General features: G+C 45.5%; 1 long non-coding RNA gene across 1 annotated transcript in view; it reads right to left on the bottom strand.

Annotated features, from left to right (window-relative positions):
* Positions 1–355: 355 nt before the first annotated feature.
* LOC141424076 (uncharacterized) overlaps positions 356–27,239 on the bottom strand; it is a 28,623-nt gene continuing 1,739 nt past the window's right edge. The window contains exons 2-3 of the long non-coding RNA XR_012448904.1: positions 5,833–6,187; positions 356–2,371 (exon numbers count right to left, since the gene is read on the bottom strand). This is a non-coding gene — a long non-coding RNA (uncharacterized lncRNA). The remainder of the gene's footprint in view (positions 2,372–5,832; positions 6,188–27,239) is intronic.

Below are 27,239 nucleotides of genomic sequence, written 5' to 3'. Positions count from 1 at the left end.
AGGGTTCTTAAAACCCTTTTGTTCCGAAGCTTGTGGTGAGGACAGAAAACATTCTATCTCATATCAGAGCACAGCTGTTCAGCGACAGAGAGACTTATAGGGGGAAAGCCCTTAAAAAAGGAAGGGGGGACACCACAGGCCCACAAACATGGGAACACTGCCCTGAAAGAATATTCTGCTTGGGAAGGGTGAGAAAAAGTCAGCTCGCTGACAGCAGGGCCCCTGCAAGGCTCTGGAAACACTGCCACTAAGGCAGGCCTGAGGATGGGTCTCCTTTCTGTGTGCTCCTGGCAATGGCGCACCAGGCCCCAGCTGGGCTCCCAGAAAATCTTTGAAGTTGGTGTGGTACCTTGAGTCACATCTTAAGGATCAGTGAGGCTGGGGGAAAAAAATCTGGTGGAAAACTTTGTCTATCCAAGGCCACAGAGGACCAGAGGAGGCCCGGCCAAGGTGGGGACCGTGTGGCACTGGCCAGTGGCTGTGTGTGGTGAGGGCAGGCAGGTTCCGAGTCTAAGACTTATTTTCAGCTCTTGGCTGTTGAGTCCTGTGGAACGTCACAAATTCAGACAGAGAAAAATCACATCCGTGTTTATGAAATGTCTTGTAGATTAAAAACTGTAATTTAATTTCACACAAATTCTGAAATGTAAATTGAGAAGTATTTCCAACACAGAAAATTAGTTGCCTTGTATGTGCTACTTGTATGATTCTGGTATATGAGATTAGCATATTATAGAAATTATGACCATGAGTTCCTGAATCAGAAATATCTGGGTTTTAAATCCTGGTGCTGGGTGACCTGGAGAAAATGTGTCAACCTCTCTGGGCCTGAGATTTGTCACTGGTACAGTAAAAATAAAAGCACTTCCTTGATAGTAGTGCTGTGAAGGCCACATGAACTGCTACTTATGAAGTGTTTAGATCAAGGTCGGGGCCTAATGATCCCTCACAAAAAATTAAAGGCTATAATTTTAATAAGATGGGAGCTATAATGAGATTTTGTTGTGATAGAATAGATGAATTAAGAAACTTGGATCTCATGACACCCCCGGGCCTCAACTTCCTCTATCAAGGGGCAAATGGTGCCTGTCTACTCTATGTAACGTGCCCTTGGCCATCAAAGAAGCTTATGGAGTATAAAGGCACTTGTGAAAGGCATTTTGGGGCATAATTGATGATTGCTTTCAAATCAGTTGTCTGTGCTAGAGGGAGACGCAGGAGTAGGCACGGATGAGAGCGCTGACCTGTGTTAATAGCTCAAACCCTGGGTGAGGGGTCCAAAGGAGTTAGGTACATTTCAAGTGTTTGAAGATTTTCCACGACAGAAAACCAACACAATCAAAATTCAGAAAGGGGTCAATGATTGGCATCTGGGATGGCAGGCGAGGACAGGTCCAGTGCTGATCCACCTTGTCAGGTGCCTCAGAACTATGGACGATGTCCAGCTGTGTGGGAAAAGCTGGCCACAGACGAGGCCGTGCTGTGAGCAAGTCACCAAGTCACTTTTGTTCCCAGGACACGGGTTTCCCCTCTTTGAACTCAGGGCTCTACCACTTGAACCATGCTCCCAGGCCTTTTGCTTTAATTATTTTCCAGATACGGTCTCTTGCTTTTGCTGGTCTCAGAAGGTTCTCCTCCTACCTATGTCTGCTGCATAGCTGGGTGACAGTCCCATACCTCCAGGGCAGCTTGCTTTGTTGAGATCAGGTTTCACAAACGTTTTGCATGGACTGGCCTCGAACGTCTCAGTCCTCCCAATCTCTGCCTCCTAAGTAGCTGGGATTACGGGTGTGAGGCACAGGTCCAGCCCAGTTTCTCCCTCCTTAAAGCAAGGAGAGGAGACTCACACACCTCTTTCAGCATTAATATGTCTTGTGCTTTAGGGATCTCCAGGGCTCAGCTATATCACACCAGACATTCCAAATAGAACATCCACTTTCATGTGAATAAAATCCTTTAAATGTACCAGAATTGCTCTGATTAAAGAAGCAGTACAACAGAATGGCTAAAGGAGACATCTCTTATTCCCCAATTGATTTGTGCTTACAGACTGGGTTTTCATAGTAAAAGTCCAATCAACCAAACCATCCATAGCTTGCAGAATTTCTCCCAAACTCCATTTTTGTGAACTGAATGTAAATCTGAGGGGAAAAAAATTCATTATGTTTTTCTCAAAATCAGATTTCTCCCTTGACAGTCAGTCAGGTGTGCAATCTTCCTGGAGATCTTGTCCGACTCTGGCCCGAGGTCACCGTTCAGGACTGGAGGTGTGGACAGAGGGGAACAGATCAAGTTGAGTCTATGCTGGAACCTTCCAGCAAGTGCTTTTTCAACGTCAATCATTTGTGGACCATTTTTATGGTATCTTCGCCTGTGTGTGGAGGACACAAGAAAGATGAGCCGTTAATAAAGGATTCTGGTTGTTTGCGTCCATGAATCAAGTTTTCACTGACATGGGTTGTCCCCTGGCACCCCTCAGATCCCAACAGCTTCTCATAAGACCTCAAGAGACTGAGGCAGGAGTTCAAAACCACCTTACTTCACTGATAGTCAGACTAGATCTGTTTTTGAACAGTTAATAAGTAAATGTTTATGGACCAGCTACTGTGGACAAATTCCCTAGTTGCTACAGGAGATTGAAGGAGTCCATGACTTTTTGTTAAGGGACAAATCAGAGATGAATCCCAGACTCTTATATCAAGGTTTTCAACACTGTGTTCATCCCAATATGGCCCCTTGGCCACCAAGCACTTGGGCCTCTGTTTCCTTCTCTGTAATATAGTGATAAAAATTACATCAATTCATGGAGTTTGGGGCTGGATGGGCTGGCACATGCTTGTAATCCCAGCTACTCAGGAGAAAGAGATCAGCTTTGCAGTTCAAGGCCAACCCAGGCAAACAAGTAAGCAAGACCACATCTCAACAAGAAAAAACTAGGTGTGGTGGTGCACATCTGTCATCCCAACTACAGAGGAGGATGGTGGTCTTAGGCTAGCCCCAGCAAAAGCGTGAGACCCTACCTGAAAAATAACCTAAAGCAAAATGAAGGGCATGGGTCAGTTGTAGGAGTGCTGAGTTCAAACCCCAGTGCTACCAAAAACAAAACAAGTAACAACAAAAAACAAGCCATGCTGTTGCTAAGAGGGTGAAGTGAGACAGTCCCCAGAATGCAGTGACAACAATGCTTAGCATCTAAGAAAAGCATCCCTCCCTCCCTGAAGCTGTGAGCAGTTTGAGGACACACGCTCTAGCCACTATTGCCACTATTGCCATCTGGTACCCTCACCAGAAGCCCAAAACAGTGGTGTCACCCAGCCTGGTGAGCCCCTAGAACCACGAAGGTAAGAGAAACTATTCTCTTTTCCATTGTCTCTGGCTCTTCATTGTGGCAATGTAGCACTGACTCATACAGTGTGAGGCTTCCATCCCAAATGACTGTTCTGAGCCTCAGCCCACGAGGGCCTCCTTCCCTAAATGAGCTATGGACTCACAGGGTGCCTAGGCTTCCAGTCACCTGAATAAAACTGACAGTTTTACAGATGTGGGGGACAGTCAATCAGGGAAGGCATCCAGAGGAGGCAGCCTTGGAGCCAAGGCTTCAGACACAGTTAAAGTTCCAGAAGGCTGGGGGCAGATATAATGAAGTGATGAGTTTAAGGGTTAAGGTCCTATTCCTCTCTCTAGGGGTCCCTCGGTGAACCCCCTCCAGGGTGGAGCACCATGCATTGTTGGGAGCGTGTTCCTCTCTCTCCCTGGGGTCCCTGTGCTGCTGCCCTAACACAAACCTGCTTCCTCTGCCTGGCTCTTGGAAGAGCTGCTGTCTGCATGCCCCTGCCAGAGGACAGTCCTCGGCAGAGCTGATGCCAACCCTCCCCAGATGTCAAGTGAAAAGCAAAACAAATACTCAAGAATAGCTTCTGACTTTATCAAGAAGTAAAACACAAACCCAGCTCTGTCAATTACCAGCTGTGACCTTGGGAAAATTACATAACCTTCCTGTGCCTCAGTTTCTCAATCTGTTCAACAGGAGTAATAGCAATTTCTATTGCAGTGCTGTTTTGAGCACTGAATGAGTTAATATAAAAAGTATTTAGTCAGGTGTGGTGGGCACCACCTGTAGTCCCTACACCCAAGAGGCTGAGGCAGTGGGATCGTGAGTTCCAGGCCAGCCTGAGCTATATAGCAAGAACCTCATCTTAGAAAACAAATGTTTTCAAACAGTGTTGGTACAGAGTTATAGCTATCAGTGGTGAGACATGAAGGGCGTGGAACATGGCAGCTAACCTCTCAGAACCTCGGTTTTCTCATCTGTAAAGGAGACAGCAGTGCCCATCTCACTAGACTGCTGGAGGCCAGATGAAATGACACGTGCTAGTGCTGTTAGAGTAATGGTTTAACAGAACACCAGACATGGTGAATCAGAAAAAAGGTTTGTGTTTAGAAGTAGAGAATCTCAAAGAAAGGAAGAAAGGAGAGAAAGAGACAGAAAGGAAGACAAGAAGTAGAGAATCTCAAAGAAAGGAAGAAAGGAGAGAAAGAGACAGAAAGGAAGACAGAATAAAGAAAAAGGGGACAGAGGAAAGAAGGACAGAAGGAAGAAAAAGAGGAAGGGAAGAGGGAGGGAGGGAAGGTGGGAGGGAGGAAGGGGGAGGGAGGAAGAGAGGAAAGGACAGAGAGGGAGGGAGGAAGAAAGGAAAAAGAAAACCCTGGTATGAAAAACAATGACCAAACTCAGGAGCCATCCAGGACCAGCCAGCCACTGGTGGCACTTCCCCCGCCTTGGCCTCCCCAGAGCACAGGCCAGGTCATCCTCACGTCCCCTCCTGGGCCCAGTCTCAGGTCCTGCACATCACAATCACAAGTCCAGCAAGCACAGGCCACACAGTGTGGCCACACTTGTCTGCCTACTTCCCTGGAGCCAGGGGAGTCAAAAGAATCCCTTTTAGGACTTTTCTCTACTGCTCCACACAGAGCTATCTCTCCTGGAGGGCAGCTGTGGTGTAGGTGGATCCAGTCCCTGGAATTGGCCACCTGGCTGCAGAGCACGATGGCTAAGCGCACAGACCCTGGCTTTTGAAAGACTAGGGTTCAAATCTAGATTATGCAGGCTAGTGGCTGCAGGATTCGGGTACATTTCTTAACATTCCCAGCCTCACTTCCTTTCTTCATAAAATGGGAATTGTGAAAAATGCCTCATTGTGGACTTGTGAGAATTACATGGATTATTTGTAAAATGCCTGGCACAGCATTTGTTAGATACATAGTGCTAGGTTCGCTGGCACTTTTCCTTCCTCCCTCCCTCCCATCTTCCCTCCCTCCCTCCCATCTTCCCTCCCTCCCACCCATCTTTCCTCCTTCCTCCCATCTTTCCTTCCTCCCTCCCTCCCTCCTCCTTCTCTTCCTCCCCCCATCTTTTCTTCATTATTTCCCCTTCTTTCCTCCCTCCCTCCCTTTCTCTCTCTCCCCTTCCTTCTTTTCTTCTCTTTCCTTCCTTCCTCCCTCCCTCTCATCTTTTATTTTCCCTTCCTTCCTTTGTTCTTTCCCTTCCCTTCCCTTCCTTTCTTCCTCCCTCCCTTTTCCTTTTCCTCCCTCCCCCTTCCCTCTCTCCCTTCCTCTCTCCCATCTTTCCTTCTTTTCTTGATCCTCTAAACCCTGAAGACAGCAGGCCATTCTGCTCATGAAATGGTTTTAGGGAAAAATCTTGTGCTTTCTTGATTTTTCTGGCTGGGAGTCAGGGGAGAGGCTAGGTCATGCCATGGGCCCTGGAATCCTTCTGTGAAATAGCCAGCATCGAGGACAGGTGCCACCCTGCTGCAGGTTTCACTCCCTCACCATCACATTCCCCCTCTGCAGGGATGGTGAACACTTGGCATTGTTTCATCTGGCCAGTGGCTTCTCCCTGGCCTGCGATTGGTACCCCAGGATTCCACCACAGTCCAGGCATCTCAGCTATGTCAGCGTGACTCAAACCCTGAGTGTCTGACATCCACACGGTCCCGTAGAAGGCCGGCTCCAGTGGAAGGTTATTTGGAACATGGCTGGAAGCTTGATGACTGTCAAGTTATCTTTTTGGGGTGAAGCCATTAAGGTCCCATCTGATGTTTTGTGGAACAAATAAGATAAACAGCATGTTGACATCCTCGTGGTGGAGAGATGTTTATAAACACAGATACGATGACAGCTGAATCTAGGAGGAAAAAAAAAACCTTTGTAATTTTTCTTCTACATGGAATCCAAGGCAGAAATAATCCCCAAAAATGAAGCCCACAGATTGGCAACAGAGCCTGTGAAACCTGGGGTTGCTGGGGCACTGATCTGATAAAAATGTGGGTTCATCATGCAGTCATACCATCCAAATCAGATGTGGCAAGACCATCCTCTGTTTCCAGGCAAACCTAAATCCCTTTGGGGTCTTTTTGAGTCCAAGGCCCTCATAGCTATCCCATAAAGAGACCCATCAAGAGCATAGTGTACACCTTTCCACTTTTGTTACACAGTTTTTTGGTAGTATTAGACTTTGAACTCAGGACTTTACACTTACTTGCTAGCCAGGCACTGTAGCACCTGAGACACACCTCTAGCCCTTTTTGCTCAATTAATTTTGGAGACAGGGTCTTGCCTCTCCTTCCCTCTTCCCTCCCCCCTACCTGCACTGCCACACTCCTATTTTATGCTTCCCAACATCACTGGGATGACAGGCATGTGCCACCACACCCAGCTCTTTCTGTTGAGATGAGGTCTTGTGAACTTTTTTGCCTAGGCTGGTCTGGAACTGTGATCCCCCAGCTCTCAGCCTCCAGAGTAGCAAGAATTGCAAGAGTGAGCCACCACATCCAGCTTTGCTCCACTTTGGTTTCTAGACTTTGTCATCTTTTCCGTTTCTCTCTGCTAGCCATCCAAGCAAATGGTTCAATAGAGTACAACCCAGTCACAAACACAACTGCAGGAGACGAGATGCAGACAAGCAGGCCGAGCTTCAGAGCCTCGAGTCTGACCACTGACCTCTCCACACACTCAGGTATCATCTCCTCCATGGAGTGCTCTCTATCATCCACTCACTCGGACCCCTCACCCTCCTTCTTTAAATATTTAGTCAGCCCCAATCTCCAGCTCCATGACTCTAAAGTAAGGGCTATGTCTGTGTCTGCTCTGTTCTCCTACAGGCTGCAAGGTTGTTGAAGATGGAGACCTCAGGGTGCTGTTGTTTTTTGTTTTCTTGGATGGCTAATTAATAACATCAGGATTTGAGGATTTTTTCCTCCCACTGGACTCTCAACACTTGAATGTACCAAGCAGCACACACCATGATGCTTGATGGTTTATAAAAGCAAACAACAGCTGGGCACCAGTGGCTCATGCCTATAATCCTAGCTACTCAGGAGGCAGAGATCAGGAAGATTGCAGTTTGAAGCCAGCCCGGGGAAATAGTTCACAAGACCCTATCTGAAAAGAAACCCATCACAAAAAAAGGCTGGTGGAGTGGCTCAAGGTGTAGGCTCTGAGTTCAAACCCAGTACAGGAAAAAAACAAACAAACAAAAAAACCAAAGCAAACAACAGGTGGGTGAGGGCTCCCAAATGTTCACCCACTCTGGAAGGTCATCAAATTGTCACACATTCAACACTGAACAGCATTGTGGGCTCACAGTGAGTGAAGAAGATCTCCATGCACTGACATGAAAAGTGTCCAAGAGATCATTCATTGTCATTGTTAACCGAGAAAAATCAACTTGCAGGGACTGGGGGTGTGGTTCAAGTGGTAGAGCAAAACCAAGAGTTCAAACCCCAGTACCGCCAACAAAAAACCAAAAAATCAACTCATAGAAAAATATTTTTGGCATGATCCTATTTAAGTTTTTAAACTCTTATGTTCAAAAACCAAACACCATAAAGATTTCTTTGATGTGACTGAGACTGTGATGGGTTATCGCTATCTAACCTTGTTGGGGGAATGAAAAAATCATTAAGAAGTGAATCATACATACCTTAAACATTTTATATGAAGTTAGTGTGCTTTTATTTACCAACCTCTTGATGTCCGGCCAAGGTCTATTTTTAAGTTTGGTCTGTTGATTAGAGCCAAACACTACCTTTCATGTGAAGCCTACTCACAGTGCATGGTGTAAGAGTTCTAGTTTTATTTTCTTTAAAGTAGGATGAGAAATTAAAGATACGGAGGTAGTCATTTGAGCGCCGGATCCTAAAGGATGTAATCCTAGCTAACCTCTCCGGGCACAAATTTCTAATCTCTAATATGGGGCACAATAGTAATTATACCCTTGGAGCTGGGGGTGCAGCTCAGCAGTGGGGGTTGGGCTTAGCAGGTATAAGGCCCTGAGTTCAAAAAGCATTGCATGTGTGTGTGTGTTCAGTACGCACAGGTGACTAAAAGGAAAAAGATGGCTTTGCACGTGCAATGTCTAGTACCCATTAGGACCTGCCTAGTCTATTATATTTTTACTTCAGGTCACTACAGTTCAGTAAGAAGATGAAGAAGAGGTAAAGAACCACTCTATTAGGATTCTGGCCACCTCTTTCTGCTTCAAAGGCCTCCAAGTCCTTAGGTCCCAGTGATAAATGAGTGTCCTGACATGAAGAATCAAGAATGAGAATCTGCAGCGTGCCAGGTTACAGAGACACAGAACTTAGTAAGTTAGAGTCTGTTTCAAAGGCAATTCTAAGCCAATGGTAAAGAGTTGGGCACACGTGGGAAGGTAGTGACAGTAATAACAATAATAATGAGTAACAATTAGGACATTCTCAATTGCAAACGATCTTTTCAAAAAAATCCTAACCAAGTAGCTTTCATATCAATTTTTTTTCTTTTTTGGTACTGGGGTCTGAACTCAGTGTCTACACCTTGAGCCACTCCACCAGCCCCTTTTCTGTGATGGAGTTTTTTAGAGATAGGGTCTCACGAACTATTTGCCCAAGCTGACTTCGAACCTCGATCCTCCTGATCTCTGCCCCCTGAGTGGCTAGGATTATGGGTGTGAGCCGCCAGCCCCGGCTTGCATCAGTTTTTTTTATCGGCTTAAGCAACAAACCTTTGCAGAGGTCAGGAAACTTTAGGAGATGCTAATCCCCCTGATTCAGGTTCCTTTGACTTTCTTAGTTCTGTCTGGCTTTGTCAACATTGTTTTCAGTCTGACTTCCTTTTAGTTAGAAAGAAAAATGGCTCCAGCAATTCCGGGGGCCACTCGGGGCTCACCACTACAGCTAGTGAGAGAATCAATTTTAAGAACTTCATTCCTCTGTCAGGCACTGTGCTACTTGACTTTTCATGGATTATCACATTTATCCTCTCAACAATCCTACAAAATAGAGTAGATGTTACTAGTATCCCTTGGTTATAACTGAGGAAATGAAGGCCAAGAGAGGTTAAATAACTTTCCTAAGGCTGCACAGCTGGTAAAGCCAGGAGCAATACCACTAAACCATAGAGTCTGTCAAGGCATAAGTCCCAAGGTCATTCCTGACATGTAATGCAGACAACACTTGATTGAGTAAAGTTGGCCAGACTGGGTGATGGTGAGAAGGTAGGTCTTAAGCAAGGGGGCAATTAAATCAAATGACACTTCAGAATTGGGACGCATGATATAGCAGAAATAACAAAGACAGTGGGGTCAAACAGACAGCCAGGTTTTCCAAAGAGCTGAGTGAACTTTTCCCTGTTTCTGACTTCTCTGACTCCATAGGTGGAATACGAAGCCATCAGAATGATGGCCCATGTAGAATCTGAAGAGATGTGGCTGAGACTATGATTCTGGACACCCGACTAGAACCAGTAAATGTCAAACCAAATCCTATGGGAAATGGAAAGTTCAGGGAAGACCCAGCCCGTGAATTCACTACAGTGGGAAAACTAGAGAAATAATTCTGCAACTCCTTTATTGCTGCCAGCACAAGAAGCAGGAAAGAGGGGGATGAAGACAACACCGCAGGCTTTATGGGAGGTGCCACCATCACCCAGTTCGGGAGCTGGACAGGACAGTGGGCAACCTGCTGTTCCACAGGTAAGGGAAGAGACATGTTTGAGCAGTTACATGGTGAGGCTTACAGGTAAGGTGTCTAGACAAGCCTCACAAACACCATGTGCTCAATAGGTAGTATAAGACATTACTGATAGATAACAATAGTTATTTCTTTAGTGATTTATCCAAGGTCTCAAAAGTTGATGACTGACTCCATAAGATGTAAATTTGTGTCTTTTAATGCTCAGTGTGATTTTTTTTCCTCTATGGAAAGTTTGAGATGAAGGATGCTAGGGGAAGTCATATTCTCTCTCTCTCTCTCTCTCTCTCTCTCTCCCTCTCTCTCTCTCTCCCTCCCTCTCTCTCTCTCCCTCCCTCTCTCTCCCTCCCTCTCTCTCTCTCCCTCTCTCTCTCTCCCTCCCTCTCTCTCTCTCTTATCTCCCCCTGCAATAAAACACAAAATTGAAAGAAAAAAAAAAAGACAGAAGGGTAAAATAAACAACAACCAGCAGCCCAAAGTAAGGAAAGTGATCCTAGAAGGACAATACTGAACAAGGCACTTGGAACCAAGATTATAGATCTTGTTCTCCCACCGTCCAGCTCTGTGATTTAGCCATCTTGGGACCAGCTTCCTCATCTAGAAAAGCAGAGGTTTGAAAGATCATCTCAATGTTCCTCCACCTCTGAGACTGTATGAAAGTTGTTTTTGCTATTGACATCACAGGAGCCTTCTTTATAGGAGAATGTAACTACATTCCAGGAAAAGCTTTATTTTATAGGACCAAAGTGACATATGAATGGAAAGTAAGAAAAGACGTGAGCATTGGCTTCAACTGTTTGAAAACTCTCCAGTCTATGCTGTGTGAGGATCCAGAGGACAGAAATAAGATCAAAGAGTAAAAGCAACACAGAAGCAAATGTCTGCTCAGTACAAAATATGTTTTCCCCAAGTAATTTGTAGCTTTGTTATTTGGTGCATATACATTAAAATTTGTTTGGTCTTGCAGATAGATTGATCTTTTTTTATCATTATAAAATGTTCTTTTTGTCTCTAGCAAGAATTTTTGTCTTAAAGTCTATTTTGTTTGGCATAAGTATGGCCAATTCAGCTCTTTTTTGGTTACTATTTGTATAGTATATCTTTTTTCATCTTTTTTACTTTAACCTTTTTTATTTTGGAGCCTAAAGTGTGTCACTGATAGACAGCCTATAGTTAGATAGTGTTTTCTTTATTCCTTTTCTTTTGATTCGAGTTTTTAGCCCATTGACATTTAATGTAACTACTGATAAAGTAAGATTTCATTTGCATTTTGCTCTTTGTTTTCCATATTATGCATTTTTTTTGGTGGTACTAGGTTACCCTTGTGAGGCAGGTGCTCTTACCACTTGAGCCACTCTGCCAGCCCTACATTGTGTGTTTCTTGTCCTATTCCTTCACTTATGTATTAAATGGATATTATGTACTGTGCTTCTCTTATTGCTTCATACATATACATAGTTACTTTCCTAGTGCTTAACTTAAAACAGCATAGTTTGAAGCAATGCCAATTTAACTTGAGTACTATTCAAAAACTTTACATCAAGACATTGTTCCTTGCCCTTCCTCTGTCCTATTATTGTGCAAATTGCATCTTTTTTTTTTCAATTTTATTTTGCTTTATTTTATTTTGTGGTGCTGGGGAGAAAGCCCAGGGCCTTACACATACTAGGCAAGTGCTCTACCACTGAGCTATATTCCCAGCTCCAGTTTAATTTTTTTTATTATTCATATGCGCATACAAGGCTTGGGTCATTTCTTCCCCCTGCAAATTGCATCTTTATACATTAAAAACCCACTAATGCAATTTTATAATTATACTTTATGCAGTTGTCTTTTAAATCAGTCAAGAATTTTTTTTTAAAGTCTGCATTTACAGTCTTTTATATTTACCTAAGTAGTTAATTTAGCAGTGCTTTCATGTGCATTTGAGTTAATGTCTACTGCCTTTTTCTTGAAGCTATAAGAACTTTCTTTAGCATTTCCTTCCTTCTTCCCTTCCTCCCTCCATGCCTCTCTCCCTCCCACCCTCCTCTGCCTCTCCCATCCCAGGGCCTCCCACTTGCTAAGCATGGACTCTATGACTGAGCTACACTGCTGGCTGCCCTTTAGTATTTTCTTGTAGGGAGGTCTGCTAGCAATAAAACCTCTCTGTTTTTGCTTATCTGGAAACATCTTAATTTCTCTTTTATTTGTGATGGATAATTTTGCCAAATACAGAATTCTTGGCAATTGTTTTTTTCTTTCAGCATTTTCAACTTGATATCCCAATACCCCTCTGGCCTGATAATTGTTTTCTTTGCTATTTTCAAGTTTCTCTCTTTGTCTTTTGAAAGTTACTACTTACTACCTGAGATGCAGAGGTAGGCGTTTTGAGGCCAGCCTATGTAGTTAGAGACCCTATGTGAAACACAGACTAAAGCAAAATGACAGGCAGCACAGCTAAGGGGGTAGAGTGTGCTTGCCTGCAAGGCGCCTAAATACCCAGCACTACAGAGCAAAACAAAACAGTGTGTTCACACGCACTCACGCGCTCACTCACACTCACACACACACTCACGCACACACTCACTCACACTCACGCACACTCACTCACACTCACTCTAACTCACACTCACTCACACACACTCTCGCACACTCACTCACACACTCACACTCACACACTCACACACGCACTCTTTCACTCACACTCACACATACTCACCCACACACTCACATATGCACACTCACACACTCGCTCACACTCACTCTAACTCACACTCACTCACACACACACTTGCTCATACTCACTCTAACTCACACTCACTCACTCACACACACTCTCGCACACTCACTCACACACTCGCTCACACTCACACACGCACTCTTTCACTCACACTCACACATACTCACTCACTCACACACTCACACACTCACATATGCACACTCACTCACACACACACACACTCGCTCACACTCACTCTAACTCACACTCACACTCTCGCACACTCACTCACACACTCGCTCACACTCACACACGCACTTTCACTCACACTCACACATACTCACTCACACACTCACATATGCACACTCACTCACACACACACTTGCTCACACTCACTCTAACTCACACTCACTCACACACACTCGCTCACACTCACTCTAACTCACACACACTCTCGCACACTCACTCACACACTCGCTCACACTCACACACGCACTCTTTCACTCACACTCACACATACTCACTCACTCACACACTCACTCACTCACACACACTCAAACACACACACACATACACACAGAGTTAACTATGCTGTATCTAGGTGCAGCTCTCTTTCAGTTGATTCTATTTAGAGTTTGATGGCTTTCTTGTAAGTGTGCCTTAATGTCTTTGAATAAATTTGGGAAGCCCTGAGCTATTCTTTCTTTAACTATTCTTTACTCCTTTCTCTCCCTCCTCTCATTCTGGGACTCCAGTTCTGCATGTGTCTGAGGGCTGGGTCATATCTCCCGGAACACTGAGACTTGCTTCATTTAATGGAGATTACTCAAGTCCCTGCTTCAAATCTGCTAGTGAGCCCCACCTAGTGAGTTTTCCATTTTTTGTGATTTTATTTTTCCATTTTGCAATGACTGTTTGACTCTTTCTAATAATTTCTGTCTCTTTTTTTCACATTCTCTACTTCATGTACTCAAATTCTTCAGAGATGGTTTCATTTTGTGCCTATTGATATCTATAATACCTGATTTAAAGTTTTTGTCTAATAAATGCAACATCTTGGGTGTAGTTTCTACAGATTACTTTTTCCTCTGGCTAAAGGCATACTTTCCTGTTCATTTGTGTGTCTAAAATTTTTTTTTATTGAAAACTGAACATTTTAAAATATAGAAAGAGCCAGGCATGGTAGTACACACCTGTAATCCCAGCTATTTGGAGGCAAAGGTAGGAGGACTGCAGTTTGAGGACAGCCTGGATGAAAGCATGACACTGTATCTGAAAAACAAACTAAAAGCAAATGGACTGTAGGCTTTATTTAGTAAGTGCAAGGCCTTGAGTTTAGTCCCAATTACTGCCGAAATAAATAAATAGCAAGAGGTAGCAACTCTGGAAATCAGAACCACATCCCACTTTCACCAGGTTCATTGTTGTTGCTACTTTGTGTCTACTTAGTGACTGTCCTGGACTAATTCTGTAAAGTCTGTGATCTCTGTCATGTGCAACCTCTGAAGTCTCTGGTTTGCTTAGACAAAGATTTCCTTAAATACCTGAAGCCAATGTGTCTCCCAGCCTCTGCCGAGGGACTCTGTGTCTGGTGCAGCACACATTTGATGGTCCTGCCTTCATTGTCACTTTTTGTTTGCATAGAGCCTCAGGGTCAGCTGGGGTTGAGGATGAGTGCTATCACAGGTTTTTTCTGAGTGACAGAGCTGTGCATGTGACTTTCTACATTCTCAAGTAAATCCAGAGCTTTTCAAAGGTCCCTGTGGGCAGCACTGGGTTAGTCAATCTTCCATTACTGTGCCAAAATGCTCACAGTTTTGGAGGTGTCAATCCATTGTTTCTTGGCCCCATTACCTTTGGGCTTATGGTGAGACAATACATCAATACATTACGGTAGGGAGTAGGTGGCCAAGGAAGCTGTTCACTTCATGGTGGCCAAGAAGAGAGACAGAGAGAGAGAGAGAGAGAGAGAGAGAGAGAGAGAGAAAGGGGTTGGGGTTCCAACATTACTTCCAAAGGTCATCCCAGTGTCCTGACTTCCTTCCACCAGATCTCAAATTCCCAAGGGTTCCACGATCTCCTAACAGCATCACAGGCTGAGGGCTAAGCCTTCAACACCTGGGCCTTTGTGAGACATTGAAAACCTAAACTACAGCCAGCTGCCAGTGGCTTATAACTTGGGAGGCTGAGACCAGGAGGATCACAGTTTGAGGCCAGTCCAGGGGAAAAGTTTGTGAGACCTTTTTGCAACCAATAGCTTGGTGTAGTGATGTGATGTGCCCGTAAGCCTACATGGGAACCCGAGATCGGGAGGATCATGGTTCTAGACCAGCCCAGGCAGAAAACTTTGTGATACTTTATTTTGGCAGGAAAAAAGCTGGGCATGGTGAATTATACTTGTCATTCTACCTATGGCAGGAAGTATAACATAGAAGGATCATGGTCCAGGCTGTCCTTTGCAAAAAGTAATACTCCATCTCCAAAATAACCAGAGAAAAAGGGCTAGGGCCTGGCCAAGTAGTGAAGTGCCTGCCTGGCAAGCACAAAGCCCTGGTTCAAATGCCAGTACAAACGCCAAAACAAAAAGATCTAACTGCAGCTGTATCTCTCAGTTTTTCCCCTTTTTTTTTTCCCAGCAGTCCTGGGGTTTGAACTCAGGGCTTCAGGCTTGCTAGGCAGGTGCTCTACCACCTGAGCCACTCCACCAGCCTTCAGTTTTTCCTTTTTTGTCACCCTCTTCTTAGCCCTGACTGGTGTCACTTAAGTTCCTGAAATGTTGAACAATTTTCCATGTATGCCCGTTTTGAACCAATGCACGGGGGGCAGGGTTGTTTGCAGAGAGCAAGTTTTGGATTGGGCCAAAGAATGACAAACTCTGAGAATGGAACTTTCTAGAGCACCATCAGATAGGTGAAAAAAAGTCTGGAAAAGTGATAGGACAAGGACAAATTCACTAGAGGCAAAAGTCACGGGTAGTGGTAGTCTAGTTAAAAAGTAGGACACCTCCGGGTGGAGGCTCAAGTGGTGGATCATAGTAAGTGCAAGGCCCTGAGTTCAAACCCCAGTACTGGAAAAAGAAAAAGCTGAGTACCTAGTTGAAAAGTCGAAAGAAGAAACAGCATCAAAAAAGAGCTGGGCAAGAAGTATCTAAGGCCATTCAGAGAGCAGCATTCATTGGCAAAACAAAATAAATATAAAAAAATCGACATTGGGAAAATTCTAACAATATCATTTAAAAGGAAATAATTCATGAAAAGTCTGACTTTATTCCCAGGGAGGAGGGATGCTATTTTTGTCCCAGCTCTGCCGCTGAGAGGTATGCAACTGTGTGACACAGACAGTTGCTGTCCCTTTCTGATCCTGAATTTTCTAAGGAGGACTTGAAGTCAGTGTTTCCTTAATTTTACTTGTTTGTATACAACTTGTGTGAGTTTTGAAAACCATTATCTACATATTGCTTCTTCACCTTATTTTTTTATAAAACAGATGCTCTTTTAAAGTTAAATATCATTGTAATATTTGTGAAATATTATGGTATTACCAGGTACCAAAATATTTGTGAAACCATGAGTTTAATCTGTTACATGGTTTTCTAACTTTCATCACTAAGTCTCAAATCACTTTACAAAATACTCTTCCATGTACCACCTACCTCACTTTGGGAAACACTGAATTTTGATGCCTAAGGTTCTCCTTACTTAGACTCTGTCAGAGGGTTTTCCCATCCCTTTTACTGAGTTTAGATTATCAGAGTGTCTGTCTACAAGGAGAAGTAATCTAGAGTTTAAATGGATTGGTCTGAGATTAAACCAGGTTCGTAGCAGCCACTGAGTCTTTGACCTGTCTGTGGTTGATGGTGAACATTGGGTGGAGACAGTCCGGAGTTGAGATGTGGTACATAAATTCCCATACCTTCAGAGTGTATGAAATACATCAGTAGGGTACCACGGATTCCCAGAGTGAAGTGGTTCTAAGAGGACGCAACCAGTGGACTCCAACAATCACAGTAAAGCCCATTTAGCTATATAGCTGTGCCTACTTGATGCCAAGGCACTGCGTCTGACATAATATAAACATTCACTCCTTAAAACCCTGCCTGGTGGTGTTATTATCCCCTTTTCACAGAATAAGAAACCAAGCCTCTGAGCAAATCAATGGCTACTTGATCACCTCCGGATAAATTATTACAAGTCCTTTACTAATTACTGATAAGATGACTTACACTAGAAACTCATAATACAGGCAGAAACCTGCCTTTAGGTCGTTTGGTTTGTTTTTTTGTTGGCATTAATGGGGTTTCAATTCGGCTTCATGCTTGCTAGATAGGTGCCCTACTGCTTGAGCTGTGCCCCCAGCCCTTTTGCTCTGGTTATTTTGAAGACAGTTTCTTGCAAAGGCATTGATACTCTCTGTCAGGGATTCTCTGAAGGGCTTCCTCCCTGATGGATGGGTTTATGACCTGGGAGATCCAGGGAGTTTTCTCACACCCTTTAAATGCTGTAATCTCATCTGAGGGTGCCTCAACTTACATAAGAGTGATCTGAGGATCCCCACGAATCCATTGTGATTAAAGTCTTGGTGCCTACAGGGACAATGATGGGAGATGGTAGAACCTGTGGGAGGTGGGGCATACTTCGAGGTTCTTAGTTCATTTGAGGGTGTGCCCTTGGAAGGGATTTTGGGATGCTGTCTCTCTCTTTCTGTGTGGCAATGTAAGCTTCTCCACACACATGTGGGTCCTACCATGATGTGCTGCCTGATTTAATAGCACTTTCTTTTGACAAAGCTAGCCACCTCCGCTGTTTCTTTATAGTGATGAAAAGCTACCACACACAGCTCATGGCAGAATGGGGCTTGGAGCACACCCCTCTTAACCCAAGCCCAGTGCTCTGGCTACCATTCCATGCATTGTGAGACGTTGGAAAACTGTTGAGAAACTATCCCAAATGTCATTATTTAGTTTTTACTACATATCTCTTCCTTAGTAGCCATGCTGTGAAAGGGAAACAAATCAAATGCATAATTTTATAAGGCAAGTAATTTGAATCTTGGTGGATATTGTTTTTTGGCAGCACTGGGGATTGAACCCAGGGCCTTGAGCTTGCTAGGCAAACACTGTATCTAGGTGGATTTCATTGGTGTGCATGGTTTCTCACATGTTGAAAGCAATGAAAGGGAATGAGAAAAGCGGGGCCTGGCAGAAAGCTTTCCTTGTGTGTTCCTAGATATTAAGACACACCAACAAGCAAGAAAGGATGTCTGCAACTCAAAAATTCATTTCATTCCTTTGCCACCGAAGGACAACCTCATGCTCCATGGTTCCATGTATCTCAGAAGGAGCCTCATTTAAAGAGCCTCATGGGAGGTCCATCACCTGTCACCCAGTCACCTAAAAGGGGACCTGTAAGTTACAGTCATTTCGAACCATATTGTCAGTGTTGTGATGGGGCCTCTGTTTGAGTTGGAGGAATAAGCATTAGGTTAGTTTAATCCATCATTATGGTCCATATATGCTTATATTTTACAGACTTCCATTTTATTCTAGTAGGTTAGGGCAAGGAAATAGTTTTCCATCAACTGACGATAGGTAGTAATTCCTCACCTCTGTGAGGAGCTGAATTTAAAGCCTTCAAGTGCTTAGTGTGTCAGTATCTCCTAGATAGCTAGCTAGAAAGTGAGAACGTTTTGAGACCTACAACTTAAGAATCTTTATGTAAAACATCAAATATATAAAATACGCCATACAGACTTGAATCCTATTTTATAGATGATGATAGAAGTACAGAATTGAAAGGAACCCCTCATTAACACTCTCCCCAAAGTCACAGTGCTAGCTGGTGGTAGAACGGGGACCAGAATAAGAGAATTCTGACTCCTAGACTAGGCTTGTTTCACCCACATGATATCAACGACATGGACAATACTTTCTGCACCAATTCTAGCAGACAGGCAGGCTACTAATCAGGGGTCTACACTTTGCTCTCATCGTCTGGGTGACCCCAGGACCCAGAAAATGAGCTACTGTGACCTCACATTCCCTCACCAAAGCAGTGTCACCCTAATCAATACCCTGTCAGATACAGAGGAAGCTCGCTCAGATGAGAAACAGATGCTCTGGAAATCCAGCTACTCAAAGGAATGCTCTGAGAACGATGGACCAAGGGAACGACCCTGTCTTGCGCTATTTTGAAAGGACTAACCAAATGCCAAGATAGGACAAGTGACACAGACATCCCACCAATTAGTTCCAATAGATAATAAACAAACTAAGAGCATAACTTTAAAAAGTCTAATCCAAGTAATAGTTACTTGACTACAACTGAGTTTTAAAGAGAAAATAAATTTCCATCTCCCTGGTTGAGGATGGATGGTATAGGATGGATACCATAGCACCTTATTCTGTCCCTTTTGGTTTGTGGTTTTATAATATGTTAAAACCATCCATTTATCTGGAATATTAATCCTGTCCCATACTCAATCCCTAGACAGTGTTGCTCAGAGACAGGGAGTTTGCTATTTAATTCTTTTTCCTTCCTGCCTGCCTTCTGAAACATTTATTGAGTGTCTACTCTATACTTATCATCTCCCCCAGTGCTTAGCACAGACTTTGGGAAAGACTCCATTTTAATCAAATAAATCAATAAACAAACGGGAAAAGCAAATGTGTTTTCCATAGTCCAGAAATCTCAACGTTTTTGTTGTTGTTGTTTGTTTGTTTATTTGTTGGCTCTTCCATGAAAACCACTTAAATTCTACCTCAGAAATCTGAATCGTGCCTCTGTCATGCCCTAATAGGTCTGTGCATGGACTGGTGTTACCAGTCTAACACACATGTGATCTCAGCATGAATAACCTTGGTGAATACTAGAGTTACAACGGCAGATGCCCAGACACAAGAAGGCATATTCTCCTACTGACCAACATGGTGGGAGATCTTATAATCCACTCTCTAGCTCCAAAGAGGGCTGTATCTAATCTATGGAGTGAAAATATGGTCTGCCAGGCAGTCTTAAGTGACTACACGAAAGGTTAAACTTTGGTTTCTTGAGGTTAATATGGTTTTGTTTCCAAGTGCAGCAAAAATTCACTGGCATTTTATTATGGACTTAACTTAAATCATTTTCTAGATCATATAAAATTGCTGGTAATTATACTACAAAGAATAATTATATGAGCTTTCGTGTACAAAAGCAAGTAAATTTGAGCCTTATTCGATATTCTGTTAAGAAAGTTTTCAATTAAATATACTATTTTATTTAAAAAGAAAACCAGATGAATGTAATTCAGACGAAAGTGGAAGGTAGAAAAGCTTACTCTTCACTAGTTTATTGAGGGTCACACAATGCTGCTACTTGATACAACTAAATTTCTTGAATTAAATGATTTCAGTGACACTCTCACACAAAATGGCCTGCACAGACCTAACTCTCCTTTAATCTCAAAAATGTTTTTTTTTAAAAATAAGGTTTCATGATCCTGAAATAATTGGTGGCCAGTTGTAAGACACTATCTGAAGCCTAAGTGAACTGCCCATCAACCATCTGCTTTACATCTTTTTTGACACCAGGGAAGTTTTGGTCCTAGGTTCGGGTCTGTCAAGTGTGACTGCTCTCAAAAATGGAAACATATGTGGGCATGATGAAGGAAAAAGCTCTGGAATTTAGGCAAAGGAATGTTCTTGTTTCTTTTTAATCCTGGGTGGCTTTTTATATTTCCTCTAGACAACAGGTATACTAAGTTTTAGTGACCTATTTTCAAAAGTGCAAAATTGGATGTTTTTCTTTTTACTCCCCCAAACAAAATCCGAACTTTATTATCCATCATTTCTTTACAATAATATGACAATTTTTAAAGAAAAGTGGAGGCTCACACATACACTCATTGCAAGGTTGAGAAAAATTACTGTTATTATCATGCTGACTATTATTTGTAAATACAGTAGGGCTGGAAGGAAGTCACCTCTGCTCATCCTAAAGAAATTTAATTTGGTTTGTAGGTGATAGGGCCACTGTGAAAGTGGACAGCTAATGCAGAAATAAATTTTAATTTCTTGCTGTAACTTCACCTCCTGATTTGTTGTTTACAAAATAAGCTGTTTTGAGGTCATGGGTATAAAAGCAGATGCCTTCACTTAGGGCAAAGCAAAGAAGAAATACATTCCTCACAGAAGTCTAGATTTAAGCCAGCTTGGGTTGTCTAGCACACATATACAAACTACTCCCTTTCAGGTCAGTTCTAAAATAGAAAGAACATCACTTTCCAAAGACTGTAAAACTTTAAAATCAACCTGTGTCACATTTCAAAACTCATTCTTTTTACTGCCAACAAAAGAACACCAAGAAAACAGTTTAAGAAAAAATTTCAATCTGCCTCTGAAAAAGAAAAAAAAAAGTTCAAGAACAAAACTGTTCTTCCGTTTTTTAATTAATTAGTTTGGTAAAATTTGGAGATTTCTGAATCCAGCATGTTGTGCAATTGTGTGATAAACTGTCCTAACATGCTGGTAATCTTTATGTTTAATAATTGAAAAATAAAATAGGAAATAAAGAATATTTATGAGAAATATTTTACATTGCTACACTTTGATTGTAGGTGATACACAGCTGAATGAAATTCTGAAACCAAAGAACATTCAATCACAAAAGTTGATATCTTAAAAGAGAATGAATGTTTGAGTTTGAACCAAACTAAAGTGTTTAGAAAACAAATAAATTTGACTTTTATTAAAAAAAAAAATCTATTGGGAGTAGTCCTGACATTTTACAGAGAATTTACATCTAACAAAGTGCTCAACTTGACCCCCACAACTTAAAAGTCTGAAATGAAGCTAAAGGAAAATTTATCTTTTTGGTTTTTCAAACACTTCCTTTGGCTCCTTCCTTTTTAAAACTTTCATAATTTATTCTATTTTTCTACCTTGTACACACAAAGCAAGTGTCCATCAAACCAAGCACCAAAAAAGCAGGCATTCTTAAACACAGTTCACTCAGGCTGAGTGTCAGCAGTAATTATTGACATTTTTATTAATTATAACTCCTCTTTCTTATCTCAGAAGAAGCAAAACAATGTCTCCTAGGTCAGACTAGCAATCATTAAACGAAAAAGAAATAAATAATAAGTTAAAAATACAGGGAATGTGTTCAAACGAAGGAAGAAAGCCCTGATCAGAAGCAGGCATTTTTTTAAAAAAAGAAACATTCCCACGCTTTGTATCCAATTCAAACAGAAATCTCTCCTATTTTGAAACAAACAATTCCACCCCAAGTCCACATTTTCAAAGAAACTCCTGGCTTTCTGTATCTGATCTCTCCATCAGTCCCTTTACCTCAATGAGGTTAAAAAAAAAAAAGTCATTGCCGGGGGTATTTTTCTTCCAAATATCCCCAACTGAAAAGCTCTGGACAATTTCAGCACAAACTCAGCAGAGTCACCGTGGGCTTAGAAAATAATGACACACTTCAGCTATCGCCCCCCCCTCAACCAGAAAGATGAAAAACTGTCCAAACTTAGGGGAAATGAAGGTGCGTGGGCTCACTCTGCAGGGGCAGCGTTCAGCCCTTTTAAGTCTGTTTCTCTCTCTCTCTCTCTCTCTCTCTCTCTCTCTCTCTCTCTCTCTCTCTCTCTCTCTCAGGTTCTCCACGAGTGCGGATGCCACGTGGGTACCCAGCTCTGAGTGAGTGGGCGGGAAGTCGCCCTACACTGTCGCCCATCCCAGGGTAGGACTCCTCTGGCCAGGGTGTTTCCAGGTCGCTTTGCTCTGAATGCAGCAACATGCAATAATAGTGCACCCTTTGCATGTCACGGTCATAGTATAAATTGAACGGGGCGGGGAGGAAGCGGTCACGCGTGAAAACCTCCAGGCAGAGGGGGTGGTGACAGTAAATGCAAAACCCAGTCCCGGAGATGCAGAAAAGTGCATGCACATCTCCCTGGGTGCAGAGAGAAGGTCGCGACTGATAATCGCGACATTCACAGTCTGATCTTGTATCAAACGGAACTGGACCACAGCTCAGGGAAATCGGCTTTTTCCGGAGCAAATAGCTGATCCGGAATTCAAAGTTTAAAAAAAAAAAAATACAGTCTTGGGGGGAGTGGAAGATGATGGCGGGGGCGGGGAGGGGAGCTCCACACAAGGGGCGCAGCGCTGGCCTCGGGGCTCCGGGCTGGGCCACCAACAAAGCCCCTACACCGGGCGCTCGGGCGCGGACCGGCGACACTGCGCGTGGCCGCGGCTCCCACCACCGCCCCCTCCCCCGCCGCTTCCTCTCGCTCTCCCAGCCCCTTCCCCCACGTGGGGGTGACGTCAAAATTCCGCGAAAAAGCCGCGTGGTGGCTCCCCGAGCGGAGGCGCGATTCCGCCGCCCAGCGTTCCCCTACTGGGGGCGCCTGGGGGAGGGACAAGGACCTGCGCGGCGGGTTCCTTTCCCTCCCGGGAGGATAGGGAGGGGGGAAGCAGCGGCCCCCGACGCCGCAGGCCGGACGCCCCCCGCCCCAAATCTCATTGGAAAATTCACTTTTCAGAAGCAAATACAGTTCCAGTACTATTTTCGGCGGGGAGAGGCGTGTCCTGAAGCTGAATCAGACAGGAAGAAGGGGGAAATCGGGTCCCTAATTGCCGCCCCCCCCACCTCGCAGGGAGGGGCGCTAGGTGGGTAACCCGACGGCTGGCGCTGGCCTTCCTATCCTACACCCATTTACCGCCGCAGGGGTCTAGCCCCGGGCCAGGCTGGATCCCCCCGAGGGTGGCTTCTATGCACCGGCCAGGCGACCGTGCAGCCGGGCCCGCTGCGTCCCGGTGCCCCCGCCGCAGGGGCTGCGCCACGAGGAGCCAGCCAGCGCATTCACACCTGGAACCACCTGGTCCCGGCGCCAGGAGCCTCCAGCCCGGCATCCTACAGCCTTCCATCCCCGACTCTCCACTTCCCAACTTTTCCCGCCTCTCCTTTCTCACGTTTTTTTTTTTTTTTTTTCCGTTCCCACTTTGCTTTTAGTTTCTCCCAGTTCCTCTTCTGTGCCTCGTGTCACTTCACCATCTACTTTTAAACAACCATCGAGTTTGGGGGTGCGATTAACTGGCCATCCATTTCTCCATGGAGAAACACAAACAGAACTCTGCCCTTTGAGGAAGCTGAGGAGAGGGTGATGACCCCCATTCCTAAGACTGAACTAGTCCCCTCACTCCACCCAACCTGAGCGCCCCTGCACAGAGGTGACGGGACTAGAACCCGCGTAGCTCCCCGGCTTTCGGCTTTCTCTGACCGCGGGATCAGCTGGCTAGCAGGCATCCGCCAGGTGAGCTTGGAAGCGGGTGTGCTTAGCTTTGCAGGTTCTGCAGACACGTGCACCCGACTGCACCCTACACCTACAGGATTCTGTACATTTTCCAACCGAAACTGCACCACGCAGGGAGTGGGGGTGGGGATCCAGCCCAGGAGGAATAAAAGTCCATTAAGATTTGCGTTCGCTCAAATTGATCATGGATCCTAGAAAGGACAGGGTTTTCATTTTCCCCTCAAGGGGTGAAAAAGGGATGAGGAAGAATCAACATTCTTTTTCCCCTAAAGTGACCAGAGCACAGGCACACGCTTTTTCTGTAAACCCAAGTCTACATCCAAAGGCAACGTGCCTTTTCCCGCGTGCTAGGTGGAGGGCTTTTTAACATGAAGTGAAAGTTTTAACACTTGGAGTGGCGACCAAAAGGAGAAAATTCAGTTTCCACTCCCAACTTCCCGGAGACATCCTGCCAACCTCCGCACCCTCTCACCTCCCACCCCACGTGCTAGATAGAGACTGAACAACGACCGGAGACAGATTTGATGCGAAGTTCAGGTTTGGGAACTGTCCCTAATAGGCAGGGGAGGTGAATGAGGGAACTTAGGAGGGAGCCTGCCACCAGGAAAGCGCCCGATCTTGCGGGTCTCCGTGAATGAAAAGGGCGGCAGGAAGGCTGGGGCGTCCGCCCGCGACCCTCTCCGCCCCTCCTCTCCTCCCCTCCCCTCTGCCGGCCACCTCTCTCCCACCCTTGTCGCCCCCTCCCCGCTGGAATTTCTCTGTAAAGCGAGGGGAGGGGAGGGAAGGGGAGAGAGGCCCTCGATTCACTCCGGAGACGTGAGCACTCGCCACCCAGACTTTCTCCTCCGCGGTGGGCGAGCCCTGCGGACGACCACCCGCCTCTTCCCCGCCCCCCGACTTTGCGATGCTGTTCCCCTAGGGAGGTATAGAAGGGACCAAGCTCGGTCAGTTATCCGGTGACGTGGAGAGGCTGGACGTCCTTGCCACCTTCTGTCCTGGCCTGTCGGTTTAGATTTACACTTTTAAAGCACCTCTCTCACCCCTCTCTTTCCTCCTCGGTCCTCAACAGCTGTCTTGGATCCGCTCAAAGGTGGCCGAGGGGAAGTTTGAATAATTCTTTTATGAGGTCTTAAAATGTAAGTTGATGTATCTGTCCGGAGGGACTCAAACGCTTCAAGTCGGGAAGTCCAACTTGACTAAAATCAATAGGTGAGCTCGCTGTATGCAAGCCCAAGTGTCATCTCTGCCCTGGGCTGTTTCATTTTGAGTTTGCAGCTTGGGTTTTTTCAATGAGGTTTTTTTTTTTTTTTTTCCTTCCCGAAAGCTAATGGCTTCCACAGCAATTAGACATTTTCCTCGCCCGCCCCCTTGCCTCCCCTTTCTTTACATGTAGTAGATTGGATACTAATTCCCGCTGCCATTGATAAGGTCGGAGGCGCCCCAGCCCCTCCCCAGCTTTCGATCGCCCCAGTCCCCGCTCTCCCTCCGCCCTCCTTGCCTTCCTTCCTTTTGATGTAGCGGGGAACGCGTCCTACTAAAAAAAAAAAAAAAAAAAAAAATCTGCCCGGCAACAATCAGCGCGCAGTAGCAGGAGCCCCAGAGCTATTGGCTATGCAAATAGAGGGAGGGGAGACGGCGCCCCAAACTCTTACTCACCCTTTTAAAGCGATATCCCCCTCCCCCCACCCACCCCTTCCGCCCCACCCTCATTTAAAGGGGCTGGCACCCGGGCCTGAGTTAATCTCTTGCACCTCGGGTTTATTACTCCCCGCCTTCTCCCTTCCACCTCCCCTCCTCCGCCTTTCAGAGAACCTAGTGAACAGCTCACCCAGCCCAGCCAACTCCCCCCAACACCTCCGCGTGCTCTCAGAGCCCCTGTTCGGGCCCCGTTCTAGGCGAAGGAGGTACGCAGTGGGCCTAGGTGCCCGGAGAGCCCCGACCCACGCCATGCTCGTTGCACGTGCCCCTGGGCCAACACACTGGGGGCTCCCCTTCCTCCCCAAGTGGAAGACACCTTAGAGCGTGGCGGGGGGGGGATGAATTAGGGGTGGCGGAAGGAGGTGAGGAAACGCCACCACGTCCGCAGTGAAAACAGCCTTGACCTCAGGATGCGTTAGAGCACATGCCAGGGCCGACTGCACTGGCAGCGTCTCCACCGCAATCGCAAAGCCCTGGCTAGCCAGTGAGACACGAACCCCAGAGGGGTCGGCGAGGATGCGGGGCGCAGGACCGATTGGCCTCCGGGGAAAGGAAGGGTTGGCACTGCTGGCGCTGGGAGAAAGAGGGGGAGTCCAATCTCATCCCTCCCTCCCCTGCTCTTCCCCTCCCAGGCTATTTCCTAGAAAGCTGTATCTGTGTGGCCACGCTCGGGGTAGACATCTCGGGCGGCTTGTCAGCAGATGCAGGGGCGAGGAAGCGGGTTTTTCCTGCGTGGCCGCCGGCCGCGGAGGAACCGCTGGTAGCCCTGCCCCCGGCCTGCTGCAACCCTAAGCGCCTCGCCGCGCCGCCCAATGGCGCCCCCAAGAACGCAATGGTTTCTGCTCTAGGGTCACATTCTCTCAGGCCACAGAGGCCAGCCCCCTCCTTCCTGACACCCACCCCTTCCTCTTCTTCCTCTCCACACACATCTGCAGGGGGGCAAGAGGGGACGTGGTTCGGGTCCCTTTAATCGAGCTTGTGAAACAGCTTCGAAGTTACCAAGACCATAAGCTTCAGGGACATAACCTTTATCTCTGGGTATACAAGGTTGCTATTTTCTAAAATCACCCTCTTCCTTATTTTTCACTTGAAGGGACTTTTTCTACATTGCTGTGAGCCCGACCCATCTTTAAGCAATCCACCCTCCTTGCCAGCATCATAAATATGTAGGCAGAAATATTAGGATCAATTTTGAAGAAGTTAGAGGATCGCATTTGGGCACGGTACGCCTACAGAATGTGCAAAATTAGAAGGGGGTCAATAGGAATTGGTGGGTTTTGTGGGTTCCCCTATCCGGGGCCCCTGGCATGCGGGGCCGGATAGAGGGAGAGGGCCTCGGAGAGCTAGGGAGAGGGGTGGGGGGGGAGCGGGGGACCGCGTTTGAAGTTAGGTCGGACCAGCTGCTGTTCTCCTTAATAACAAGAGGGGAATGGAGGGAGGGAGGGGAAAGGAGGGAGGGAGAGATTGAAAGGAGGGGAGGGAAGGGGAGGAGGAACCGGAGAGGGGAAGGAGGCCGAGGGAGGAGATCTAACTGC

This window comes from Castor canadensis, chromosome 6 (genome assembly GCF_047511655.1).
Source record: "Castor canadensis chromosome 6, mCasCan1.hap1v2, whole genome shotgun sequence".
Classification (NCBI taxonomy): domain Eukaryota; kingdom Metazoa; phylum Chordata; class Mammalia; order Rodentia; family Castoridae; genus Castor; species Castor canadensis.
This window is presented reverse-complemented; position numbering and strand designations above follow the sequence as displayed.